Below are 13,220 nucleotides of genomic sequence, written 5' to 3'. Positions count from 1 at the left end.
GCAAGGCTGGTGCAACATACACAAATCAATAAACGTAATTCATCACATAAACGGATCTTAAAAAAAAAAAACCCACATAATTATCTCAATAGATGCAGAAAAGGCCTTTGATAAAATTCAACATCCGTTCATGTTAAAAACTCTTAATAAACTAAGTATTGAAGGAACATACCTCAAAATAATAAAAGCCATTTATGACAAACTCACAGCCAATATCATACTAAATGGGCAAAAGCTGGAAGCCTTCCCCTTGAAAACCAGCACCAGACAAGGATGCCCTCTATCATCACTCCTATTCAACATAGTATGGAAATTCTGACCGGGGCAATCAGGCAAGAGAAAGAAATAAACCATATTCAAATAGAAAGAGAGGAAGTCAAATTGTCTTTTTTTTGCACATGACATGATCCTATGTCTAGAAAACCCCATCATCTCTGCCCAAAAGCTTCTTAAGTTGATAAGCAACTTCAGCAAGGTCTCAAGATAAAAAATCAATGTGCAAAAGTCACAAGCATTCCTATACACCAACAACAGGCAAGCAGAGAGCCAAATCATAAATGAACTCACATTCACGCTTGCTATAAAGTGAATAAAATACCTAGGAATACAGCTAAGAAGGGAAGTGAAGGACCTCTTCAAGGAAAACTACAAACCACTGCCCAAGGAAATCACAGAGGACACAAACAAATGGAAAAATATTCCATGCTCATGGACAGGAAGAATCAATATCGTGAAAATGACCATACTGCCCGAAGTAATTTATAGATTCAATGCTATTCCTATTAAACTACCATTGACATTCTTCAGAGAATTAAATGCTTTTTCAACATCAATTGAAATGATCATATGGTTTTTGTCCTTCATTTTGTTTATATGATGTATCAGACTGATTGATTTGCATATGTTGAACCATCCATGCATCTCTGGGATAAATCTCACTTGGTCATGATGAATTATCTTTTTAATGTGTTGTTGAGTTTGATTTGTTATTTTGTTGAGGATTTTTGCATCAATATTCATCAGGGATATTTGTCTGTCATTTTCTTTTTTTGATGTCTTTGGTTTTTGTATCTGGGTAATAATGGTCTAATAGAAAGAGTTGGGAAGTGTTCTGTACTGCTCTATTTTTTTGAATAGTTTGAGTAGGATTGGTATTAGTTGTTCTTTAAGTGTTTGGTAAAATTCAGCAATGAATCCATTGGGTCCTGGGCTTTTCTTTGCAGGAAATTTTTACTAGGGCCTTGATCTCATTACTTATTGTTGGTCTTCTCAGGTTTTGAGTCCCTTTCTGGTTCAATTTTAGTGGATTGTATGTGCCTAGGAATTTATCTATTTCTTCTAAATTTTCCAATTTATTGCCATATAGTTGCTCATAGTAGTCTCTAATGATCTTTTGAATTTCTGTAGTATCAGGTGTACTGCCTGCTTTTTCTTCTCTGGTTTTATTTATTTGAGTCTTGTTTCCTTAGTCTGGCTAATGGTTTTTCAACTTTATCTTTTCAAAAATCCAACTTTTTGTTTCATTGATCTTTTGTGTTGTTTTTCTTCATTTCAGTTTCTTTATTTCTGCTCTAATCTTTGTTGTGTCTTTTCTTTGACTAAGTATGGATTTGGTTTGCTTCTGCTTTTTTAATTCTTTGAGGTGCATCATTAGGTTGTTTATTTGAAGTTTTTCTACTTTTTTGATGTAGGTGTCTACTGCTATAAACTTTCCTCTTACTACTGCTTTCACTGTATCCCATAGGTTTGGGTATATTGTATTTCCATTTTTATTTCAATAAAATTTTTAATTTTCTTCTTATTCATTGACCCTCTGGTCATTCAGGAGCATATTGTTTAATTTCCATACATTTGTATAGTTTCTGAAATTTCTCTTGATATTGATTTATAGTTTTATTCCATTGTGGTCAGAAAAGATATTTGATATTATTTCAATTTTTTTTGAATATTTAAAGACTTATTTGTGGCATAACATATGGTTTATCGTTGAGAATGATCTATGTGCCGAGGAGAAAGATGTGCATTCTGCAGCCATTGGAAGAAATGTTCTGTAAATATCTATTAGGTCAATTTATGTGATAGTGCAGATTAAATCCAATATTTCTTTGCTGATTTCTGTCTGGATGATCTGTCCAATACTGAAAGTGGGGTGTTGAAGCTATTATTGCCTTGGGATTTATCTCTTGCTTTAGCTCTAATAATATTTGCTTTTTATATCTAGAGGCTCCAGTGTTGGGTGCATATATATTTATAATTATTATATCCTCTTGCTGAATTAACCCCTTTATCATTACATAATGACCTTCTTTGTCTCTTTTTATAAATTTTCTTCTTTTTCCAAGTTTTGTAAGCTGGTTTATTTTCCATTTTCATTTACATTATAATGTAAGATGGTATCTTCCTTGTTTGGCTTTACAAGCATAAGAGTGGTAATATTAGTGGCAGGAACACCCATGATGACATTTCCAGAGCTCTGTCCAGCTGTTTATCATCAGCAAACTGTGTTTCATACACCCAGGACATAACTCAAGTACAAATATTAAATTTAATCTCAACTTTATTTAGGTCTGAGATTAGTGCATTAAAAGAATCTGTAATGAGGTTTAATATAGAGTCTTGTCATACACATAATCTATTTTTATTTAGTATATTATATTTTATATTATTTAATCAGCACATAGTTTTTATGTGTATGAGTTTTCTATTGCAACTTACAACAAATCACTGCACTCTTAGGCTACAATTCTGGAAGTCAGAGGTCCAAAATCTGCCTCCCTAACTGGGCTGATGTCAAGGTGCTGGCAGGAGCGGGACTGAGGTTCCTGTTCCCAGCCCCTAGAGGTCACCACATTCCTCGGCCTCCTACTCCAAGGCCAGCAAGGCCAGATACCAGAAGAAGCCTGAGGAGGGACCTCAGGCTCTAATGTCTTCAGCTTCTTCTGGTATTGCTGTGGCTTAGCCAGGAAAAGCTCTTAAACTTCAAGGACCCATGTGATTACCCTAGGCCAGCCCAGATAATCCTGGATAATCTCCCATGTGAAGTCACATACCCATAGCTTCCAGGGTCGTGACATAGGCACTTGGGGACCATTATCTTATTTACCTCACCATGTTTACAGAGTCTTTGACATTCTCAATAATAAAAAGTTTAAAAGTGATAGTTACAAACATATAAAAACTCAAAGGATGCCCCCTGCCCCAGCTGCATCACCTGTCAGCCCACAGCCAGTGCCATTCCACTCACACCTGTCTGCTTTCTGGGTATTGTTTAGCAAATCACATTGCATAGACCTTTTCAGTACATTTCTATGGAAGGGTCCTTATAAAAACAAACAAAACAAACCATAATGCCATTATCTTACCTAAAAATTTAATGGGAATTTTTTTCAACATCAAATATGGAATCAGTTCAGATTTCCCTGATTGTCACAGAAATCTTTAATTCAGAGTCCCCTCCGTCCCCCACAGTAACTTGTCATTTCGCAAATGCTTTTTACACCCTAGGTGCTGTGGATTCCAGCACCTAGGGAATCCCACAATGGCCAGGCATGACTTGCCATAAAGTATGATGGATGCAAGCAAATGTGGCCTCATTTGTCCCTCTGGCCTTGTCCTTACCACACTCCAACTATACTGTCTATGACCAGGGAGCTCTTCACAGAGCTCTGGTGATGACTTAAGACCCTCCCACCTGTGACTACCAGCCCTCCTTTCCAGCAGGACAGAGGGTTTTGAATACATCATGTTTTTCCTTGCTTCAGACCTAGAAGCAGTCACTTCCCCATGAAGGCTGAGTCCTCTTAGTGCTCACTGCTCCTGGGCTGGTTATAATGGTCATTTTGTCTAATCTTGATTCTATCATCCTATGCACTGGCTATACCTGTGGAATGGTATTTCCTCATTCCAGACTTGGATGGATCTGCCTTGCAGGTCTAACAGTCCCACAGTAACAAAGACCAGTAGCAACCCCTGCAGCCCTCCTTCCACTTGGTGTAATCCTTCGCCTGATAAAACACAACCAGACCTACATGTCTCATGGATACAAGCCTTTTTTTAGATGGTGCTTGTTGTGAATACTATGAGAGGCTGTTCAGGTGTTGATCCAAGGTGAGAAAGCTGGGGGCAGATAGAGGGGACAGCTGGCCTTTGAGGTCCGGGAGGCAAAAATGTACTTCCTCAGCCCAGCACCATGAGACTGACTTACTAGCCCAGCACCATGAGACTAGTTAGGATAGGGGAACATGAAGCTACAGAATGACCCAGACATCAGGACATGGCAGACATGTGAAGGGCCAAGGGAAGATGCCAACCTTGTCATGCCCGTTGGTGGTGGTGTTCTGCAAAGGCGTATTACCGTCCAGGCCTTTGGTGTTCACCTTTGTACCTGGGGCCAGTGGCTGCTTTGCAACCTTGTAATATCCCTGGTTAAATGTTTCATGCGCCACTGTCCAGCCTGTGAAGTCCTTGGTGTTGATGTCCATTCACTCACATATGAGCCCTTTGATGTTCTGGATATCCCTTCGGATGGCAGCTCAGTGCAGAAAGGTCTCTCCTTGTTCGTTTCTCTTGTTCCCTTTATCTTTGTTTTTTGAGGCAGAGTTAGCTATTCCCTTCCAACACACTGTAGACTGGGAGGGGTGATTTGGTGTTTTGTCCTCTGGGCTGTTTTCGGACTCCTTGGCTGTCATCTGCATGAGAAGAGCCACCTGCTGGTGTTCAGAGATGAGGTAGTTGGCTTGGATCCCAGATAGCCCCATGCCAAATAGCAGGCTGGACTTCTGGATGACAGGTTCCTTCTTAATCCTCTTCTCAGAACCCTGCTTCTCTTTCTTCTTGGCTATAGGAACCTCCACCTCATGCCATGGTGCTTCAGGGAGTGTATCAGCCTTGCAGTCCCACAAGAGAGACTGGGCTGGAGGCATCTGTATCTGAGTCCTTCTACTCTCCATTGGCCCCCATGGTGAAGAGCAGCTTCTGCTTGGTGGCTTGCTCTCTCACTTCCTTCCCTCCAACACTCTAGTCCAGCTTTGAGGTCTTGGTTAGAGAAACTTTATCTTATCATTTTTTTCCCTAGTTTATTTATCTGCCATGTCATCACTGAGAGAAAATTCTTGTCATGTTTTAGAACATTTACCCTTGGACATCATTCTGCTCCCCTCACTTGATATTCATTTGCAATGTCATTCCTTTGTCATCACCTGTCTGCAATTCCACAGCTGAAAGTGTTAGTGAGGAATTAAATCCAGTGGAGGTGTGTCCCAGAGTAGGGCCGTATATATTTGATTCCATAGCTGAAAATTAGTATTGATAAAAGCTGACTATTAAATCTAATGGTGGTATGTCTGAGAGCAGGACTGTGTACATTTAGGCTCCAAGGGCTGAGTGACTCCATGGTGGCTCAGCAGCAGAACATGGGCACTGTCGGTGTAGCTTGTGGCTGTTTACTCGGCTGTGTGGCCTGAGAGAAAGGGCAGCAGTGGCAGTGCAGGCTCCAAGCACCAGCCAAGATGGGAGGGCTGGGTGGGAGCATGGGTGTGCCCAGTGCTCAGACAGGTACTGTGGCACCCAATGCAGGCACTACTGAGAGGGCGTCAGGCTGCAGGCTTGGCAGTGGCACTTCCCCAGCTGGAGCTCTTAGTCCATCACTAGTTTTGTCTTGAAATCTCTTTCATACCACGTAAATATAGCTACTCCTGCTCTTTTTTGGTTTTCATTTGCATGGAATATCTTTTTCTACTTCTTTATTTTTAGCCTATGGGTATACATAGGCAAAGTGTGTTCCTTGTAGGCAATAGACCATTTGGTCTTTTTTGTTTTTAAATCCATTCAGCCATTCTGTGTCTTTTGATTGAAGACTTTAGTTTATTTCCATCCAATGTTATTATTGACAAGTAAAGATGTACTCTTGCGATTTTATTATGTGCTTTCTGGTTGTTTTTGCAGTCTTCTCTTTCTTCCTTCTTTTCTTCCCATCTTCCTTTCTGTGAAGGTAATTTTTTTTCTAATGGTATGTTTTAATTTCTTGCTTTTAATTTTTTGCATATGTGTTGTAGGTTTTTTGATTTGAGGTTACCATGAGGCTTGCAAACAACATCTTATAACCCATTAAGCTGATGACAGCACTGATTTCAAAAACGAACAAAAACAACAAGCAGAAAAATAAGGAAAGAGGAAAACTAATACAAATTTGACATTTTAACTCAATTCATCCCACTTTTAAACTTTTAGTCATTTCTATTTATTCCTTATTATACTATGTCTTGAAAAGATGTTGCAATTCTTATTTTTGATAGGTTTTTCTTTTAGTCTTTCTGCTCAAGATATGAGTACTTTGTATACCACAATTACAATGTTATAATATTCTGAGTTTGTCTGTGTACTTGCTGTTTTCAGTGGATTTTGTACCTTCAGATGATTTTTCTTGCTTAACATCCTTTTCTTTCAGGCTGAAGAACTGCATTTCTCATAGGACAGGTCTGGTATTGATGAAATCCCTCAGCTTTTCTTTGTATGGGAAAATATTTTCTCTTTCATGTTTGAAAGATATTTTTGCTGGGTACACTATTTTAAAACGAAAGTTTTTTTTTTTTCTTTTCTTTTAGCCCTTTAAATATGTCATGCCACCCTCTCCTGGCCTGAGAGGTTTCCACTGAGATGTCTGCTGCCAGATATACTGGAATGTGTTTGTATGTTATTTACTTCTTTTCTCTTGCTTCTTTTAATATCCTTTCTTTATTCCTGAACTTTGGGAGTTTGATTGGTAAATGCTTTGAGGTAGTCTTCTTTTGATTAAATCTGTTTGGTGTTCTATAACTTTCCTGTACTTGAATATTTGATATCTTTCTCTAGGTTTGAGATTTTCTTGTTATTATCCCTTTGAATACCCTTTCTACTCTATCTCTTTCTCTGCCTCCACTTTAAGGCCAATAACTCTTAGATTTGCCCTTTTGAGGCTATTTTCCAGATCCTGTCGGTGTGGTTCATTGTTTTTTATTCTTTTTTCTTTTGTCTCCTCTGACTGTCTTTTCAAATAGCCTGTTTCCAAGCTCACTAATGATTTCTTCTGCTTCATTAGTTCAGCTGTTGGAAGACTGATACATTCGTCAGTATGTCAGTTAAATTTTTCAACTCCAGAATTTCTACTTAATTTTTAAAAATTATTTCAATCTCTTTGTTAAATTTAGCTGGTAGGATTTTTAATTCCTTCTCTGTGTTGTCTTGAATTCCACTGAGCTTCCTTAAAATAGTTATGTTGAATTTTCTGTCTGAAAGGTCACATGTGTCTGTCATCCTGGGATTGGACACTTATGCCTTATTTAGTTCATTTTGTGAGGTCATGTTTTCCTGGATGATCTTGATGCTTGTGGATATTCAGCAATGTCTGGGCATTGAAGAGTTAGCTATTTATCATAGTCTTTGCAGTCTGGGGTAGTTTGTATCTGTCCTTGGGAAGGCTTTCCAGGTATTCAAGAGGTATAAAGTGTTGTGATCTAAATCTTTGGTCACTGCAGCTGTATCTGCATTATGGGGTACCTCAAGCCCAGTAACACTGTGGCTTTTGCAGACTTGTAGAGCTACTGCCTTGATTGTCTTGGTAAGATGCAGTAGAATTCCCTGGATGACCAGGCAGAGACCCTTCTTCTCTTCCTTTACTTTTCCCTGAACAAATGAAGTTTCTCTCTTTGTGCCAATTTGCCTGGAGCTGTTGGAGGGGTGACATAAGCACCTCTGTGGCCACCACCACAGGGACTGCACTGGGTTGGATCCAAAGTCGGCACAGCACTATTTCTTACCCAAGGTGCACAGTGACCACTGTCTGGCTACTGCTGATATTCATTCAAGGACAAAATCCCTTCAGGCAGCAGATAGTGAACCCGGCTAGGCCTGCATCTCTTTTCATGGCAGTGATCACCCCTCCAGCCCAGGGTGAGTCCAGAAATGCCTTTCAGGAACCAAGATCTGGAACTGGGGACCCCAGAAGCCTGCTTGGTGCCCTACTCTACTGTGGCCAAGTTGGTACCCAAGCTGCAAGACCAAGTGCCCTTTAGTCTTCTCTCTCCTTTCCTCAACAGAAGTCTCTCTCTATGGCCCCCACAGCTGAGAATGTGCTGGGTCACACTAAAAGCCAGCATGGCCCTGGGTCTCACTTAAGCCCTGTGATAAGTACTGCCTGGCAATCACTGATGTTTATTCAAGGCCCAAGGACTCTTTAGTCAGCAGGTGATAAATCCTACCTGGACTAGGTTCTTCCCTTCAAGGCAGTGGGTTCCCTTCTGGCCCACAGGGTATCCAGAAATGTCGTCCATAATCAAGGGCCTGGAATAGAGTCCTTAGGACTTTGCCAGGTGCCATATTCCACTGTGGTTGAGCTGGTATCCACGTTTCAAGACAAAGTTCCCTTTACTCTCCCCCGGCCTCTCCTCAAGCAGAGGAAAGGAGTCTCTCCTGGAGCTGGAAGCTGCACTGCCCTGGTTTGGGGGAGGGGTGACGCAAGTAATCCCTTAGTTGCCCCGGATGGTGTCTCACTGGGTTGTGTGCCCACCAAATGCACTGGTTATGAGCCCAGCACAGCATCAGGACTTGCCCAGGAATTGCAGTCTTTGTGTCTTTGTGGCCTAGACTGCCTTTCAATTTTATTTAGGACCCTAGAGCACTTTTTCTCACAGTAATGGGGCTAGCTGGAACTCAGGCTCTGACCACTGAGGTAGACAATTCCTCTCTGGCTAGGGCTTGTTTAAATGTTCCATCTGGTGGTGCCAGCTGAGTTCTGCCCCCATGTTTTCCACTGTGACAGGGCAGCTGTGAATGTCAATGCAAAGTCCCACAATCGCTATACTCTCTTCCAGGTACACAGATTCTGTCTCTGTGCCATGCAGCTTCTACTGGGGGATGGAGGTGGCAATGTGGGCAATTCAAGACTGGTTTTCCTACCCTTTTCAATGTATCTTTCCTTGCTATGATGTTAAAACCTGGTACTGTGATTGCTCACCTGATTTTTGCTCCTTATGAAGGCATTTTCCTGTGTGGATAGTCTTTCAATTTGGTGTTCCTATGGCTTGACAGTGGTGGGGATCACTGGAGGGTTCTATTTGGTTGTCTTGCAACCTGCTTTTCAGTAGCTGGGGCAACCATGTATGGACTCCTCTGACTGGCAATGGTGTGGTGGTCACTTGTGACCTCCGTCATGTGTTATGTAAAACAACTGTTGTTCATGTAATCATGACACATTGACATCTGTTTCAGGAGGACAGCAGCTTAAGTTAAATAATGGACCTGTCCTTTAGCCTGCTGTTGACCTGGTTCATTAGACTCAACAATGGGCTTTTATTCAGAGCTTTGGGTTTCTAATCTTCACTCTGTCACCGAGCAATAGTAAACTGCAGACAAAACACCCGCTATTCCCCCAGTTTCACCATCTGTGAAAATATGAGTGTGGAGCTAATCTGTATTCTTTTAATCAATTCAGCATTCACTTCTTTATCCAACAAATATTTACTGAACTTGTAGTTAGGTGGCAGGCACCAAGTTGGGTGTTGGGAACATATTGATAAACATATCAGACAATGCCTCTACTCTTATAGAACTTTGGTCTAGAGGAGTAGACAAGGAGGTCAGGCAAGTGTGGATGGGTATCTTTAATATAAGATTGCTATGCACGTTCATAAATAATAAAATAAGTTTTGCATTGCATCACTTCTCTGGTCATCACAGCTGTCAGAAATGACCATCTCAGGGTTTAGTTGAAAGCACTTTTAAATTGGATTCAGAGTGCAATCCCAGCTCCATTATTTAGTAATTATATGACAGAAATACATTGTTAAATTCCCTGAGTTTCATTTTCCTCATCAAGAAAATTAGAGTAATAGCAGATGTTATAGGATTTCTATGTGACAGTTATTTGAAATAATATATATGGTATTCAGTAGGTACTCAGTAAATGTTAATTTCCTCCATTTGGGGGAAATAGCAGATTTTTTTTTTTTTCAAAATTTGGCCATACTAATACATAAAGCCCTTCTGTTTGATTTTTTTCCAAAGAACCCGAAAGCTCTCTGAAGAAATGGAAAACACATTTTTACATGATCTTAATTCGTTCACTATTTGATAATTTACCTTTAATGCGCTGTACAAGTGAATAATCACAACCGACATTCAGTTTGATTCCTTCCATGCTACACATTTAAAACCAGCTTAATTGTTAAACATTCACTCTTTTGGGCATCACACGTACCCAACTGGTGTGAGGAAACCTGCTCATGACTCACGTGTTCCTCCTAGATCAGTATAAATGGCAGATTTATGTTGAAACCACCCTTTCCTTCATGGTGAATGTGGTTTAACTCTTGCTTCTATCTCAATTGATAATCAAGGGATTTAAACTGTAAGAAGAGCTCTTTATGGAGAAGAATTAGAGATGACAACAATAGACATGAAGATGTGAGGTACTTCTCTAGACCTATGTACATAATGCATTTATATGCTTTATGTCATTTAATTCTGACAGTAACTATTATGAGAACTCTATTTACCCAAAGAAAAAACTGATATTCAGAAAACTAATTTTCTCAGGTCACATAGCTGTTCATTGGTGAAGATAAAATTTCAATCCAAGCTTGTACAACTTCAAAACCAATGTTCCCTCAACCAGTACATTTTTGCTAGGCAAATTAAGTACCAAAACCCTTATCAAAGAAATAATGGTTGTTAAGTGATGATGGCAACATTCAGCTTATTTCTTCCATTAATTCTTCATGACACAAAATTTAGAGAGAGAGGGAAAATGAGGGATGATAGAAGACTGTGGCAGGCTGAGAAAAGGACAAGAGAATAAAATATAATGGTAAGAATATGGACAGATGGACCCAAACCTAGGCTTTGCTCCTTATTATCTGAGTGGTCTTGGACAATTTCTAATACTTTTTTACATTTGTCTTTTCTTCTGTAAAATTAGCATGATAATAACAGTATATACCTCATGCAGTTCTTGTGAAGATTGAGTTAACATATGTGGTATACTTTGTGATGTTACAATGCGATAATTTTATACCATATATGTGCATATGTAACAGTACCTACTATATGTAACATGAATATATATGAGTTAATACATATATATGTTAATACCTGAATATATATGATATATATATGTGAGTTAATGTGTGAAAAATGTCTGTAAGATGGGAAGCAGTAAGTATATGCTATTACCACTTAAGAATGAGTTACATATATATTAGATTTGAAAGACAAAATCGGTGTAAAGGTTCACACAGTTAAATGTATTTGGCAGACATTCATAGATGTGATCTTTAATTTTTTATGGAGAAAGGCATGAAGAAAAGAGTGAACCGTGGGAAGAGCACTAGCTCTGCTATTAACTCATCTGTAACTGGGGTCCTTTTGCCTCCTGGTCTCCTATTCCTTATATGTAACATGTGGGATTGAAAAAGATGAGTCTAAGGTTCCTTTCACCTGAAAAGTTTTCTTATGTTCTACTTTGGAAAGTTGCAATCAAGGTCTGTTCCTGCAACTTATTTGACTTATAATCTGTCTTTGGTTAAATGTAATTTCTATTTTACATTTTGTTTATTTCTTAAATGAATATTCAGTAATGCTCATGGCAAATCCAGTAAAGCTGAGGGCAGAAAGATTAAGCATCAAATGGGAAGGCAAAATGAAAGCCCTCCATTGATCCTTGTTAATGATTTCTATAGGCTGCATTTCTATAGAGTTGGGCATCTTGGGCACAAACCTTATGGTGTTAGGATCCAACTACGTTTTTGTAACTTGTTTCTTCCTCACCCTATTCCATTTCCCCACGGAGCCCCATCTCTAAAACAATGGATAAACTACTACTGCATCCCAAAGGGGAGCTAATGATTAATTGTGGAAATTTTAAATGTTATAGCAAGTTGGTAAGGGAGGTATTTTGTGGCCAAGAAAATATGGTTCACTGGACCTATTGTATCCAACTGTGGTGGTTATTGGATGAACTATAATTAAATTTGTCCACAGCCACTCTGAACTCATAATATGTGTAAAATTCTATTCCTGAAGGGAACCAGCATACTGAACTCAGTGTTCTCAGCCTGAAAGTGAGTCATTCAGCCCTTTCTTTTTGGCAATAGGACAAAACTTCCTTTGATTTATTCATGTCTTTTATTGCTTAGTGCAATTGTGGTAAGAAACTCTGGAGATAGAGATGACTGAGTTTGAATTCCATTTCTGTTCTTTTGCTACCAGTATTACATTGGGCGCAAGCCAATTAACTTTTTTGTCTTAATACTCTTGTCTCTAAAATGAGACTGTTAATGCAACCTTTAAAATTTCTTGTGAAGATTAATTAAAATAATAGGCCTGACATTATTAGTAGCTATTTATTTACACATAGCTGTTGATTTATATGTATACAAATGAATATGCTTTTTTGTATATCCTAATATACCTAACATGCCAATGTTTTAACTTTATATGCGCATATACTTTAAAAGAGAAAATTCTATAAACCATAGTGTGCAGTTGAATAAATTTTTACAAACCAAATACACATGTAAAACCAGCATCTAAGTCAAGAAACAGAATTGTAGCAGAATCACAGAACCCCTTTTTATTCACCTTCCATTCTCTACTTACTTTCCAGGGATAACCACTATTCTGGTTTTTAAATATTATATATTCATTTCATAAATTTTTAAATTTTGCAAAATTTGAATCAGTCAATATGTAGTTTTTCTATCTTATAATGTTATTTGTAATGTTATATTTGAAATATTATGTTTGTAGTTTTATATTTTTAATATTCCTCAATGTCATTCTGTATGGCAATTACCAATTATTGTTATTACTGTATATTTTGTCATGTAAATTCATAGGATGTAGAATATGTGTATTTTAAATTCTATTATTAGAAACTGCCAAAAAGTTCTCCTATGTGATTGTCAAATTTATATTATAACTTATTGAGCACAATAGTTAACAGTTACTCTAAATCTTTCAAAAAATTAGCATTGCCTAAATTTTCATTCTAGTTATTTTAGTGAGTGTGTGATGGTATCTTACTGAACATTTTCATTTCTTTGATTAATAATGATGTTTATTATCTCTTTAGATGTTTATTAGATTTTTAAAAATATTTTTTCATCTTTAATTCTTTTTCATTTAAGACTTTTGGCCATATTTCTGCCTGATTCCTAGCATGCTAAATTAACAGCATTAGCCTGACT

General features: G+C 38.4%; 1 protein-coding gene and 1 pseudogene across 3 annotated transcripts in view; both read right to left on the bottom strand.

Moving 5' to 3' along the window:
• KCNMB2 (potassium calcium-activated channel subfamily M regulatory beta subunit 2) overlaps positions 1-13,220 on the bottom strand; it is a 295,239-nt gene that overhangs the window by 45,646 nt on the left and 236,373 nt on the right.
• On the bottom strand, positions 4,248-5,812 carry LOC106996994 (ankyrin repeat domain-containing protein 11-like; annotated as a pseudogene).

Source organism: Macaca mulatta, chromosome 2 (genome assembly GCF_049350105.2).
Source record: "Macaca mulatta isolate MMU2019108-1 chromosome 2, T2T-MMU8v2.0, whole genome shotgun sequence".
NCBI classification, from domain to species: domain Eukaryota; kingdom Metazoa; phylum Chordata; class Mammalia; order Primates; family Cercopithecidae; genus Macaca; species Macaca mulatta.
This window is presented reverse-complemented; position numbering and strand designations above follow the sequence as displayed.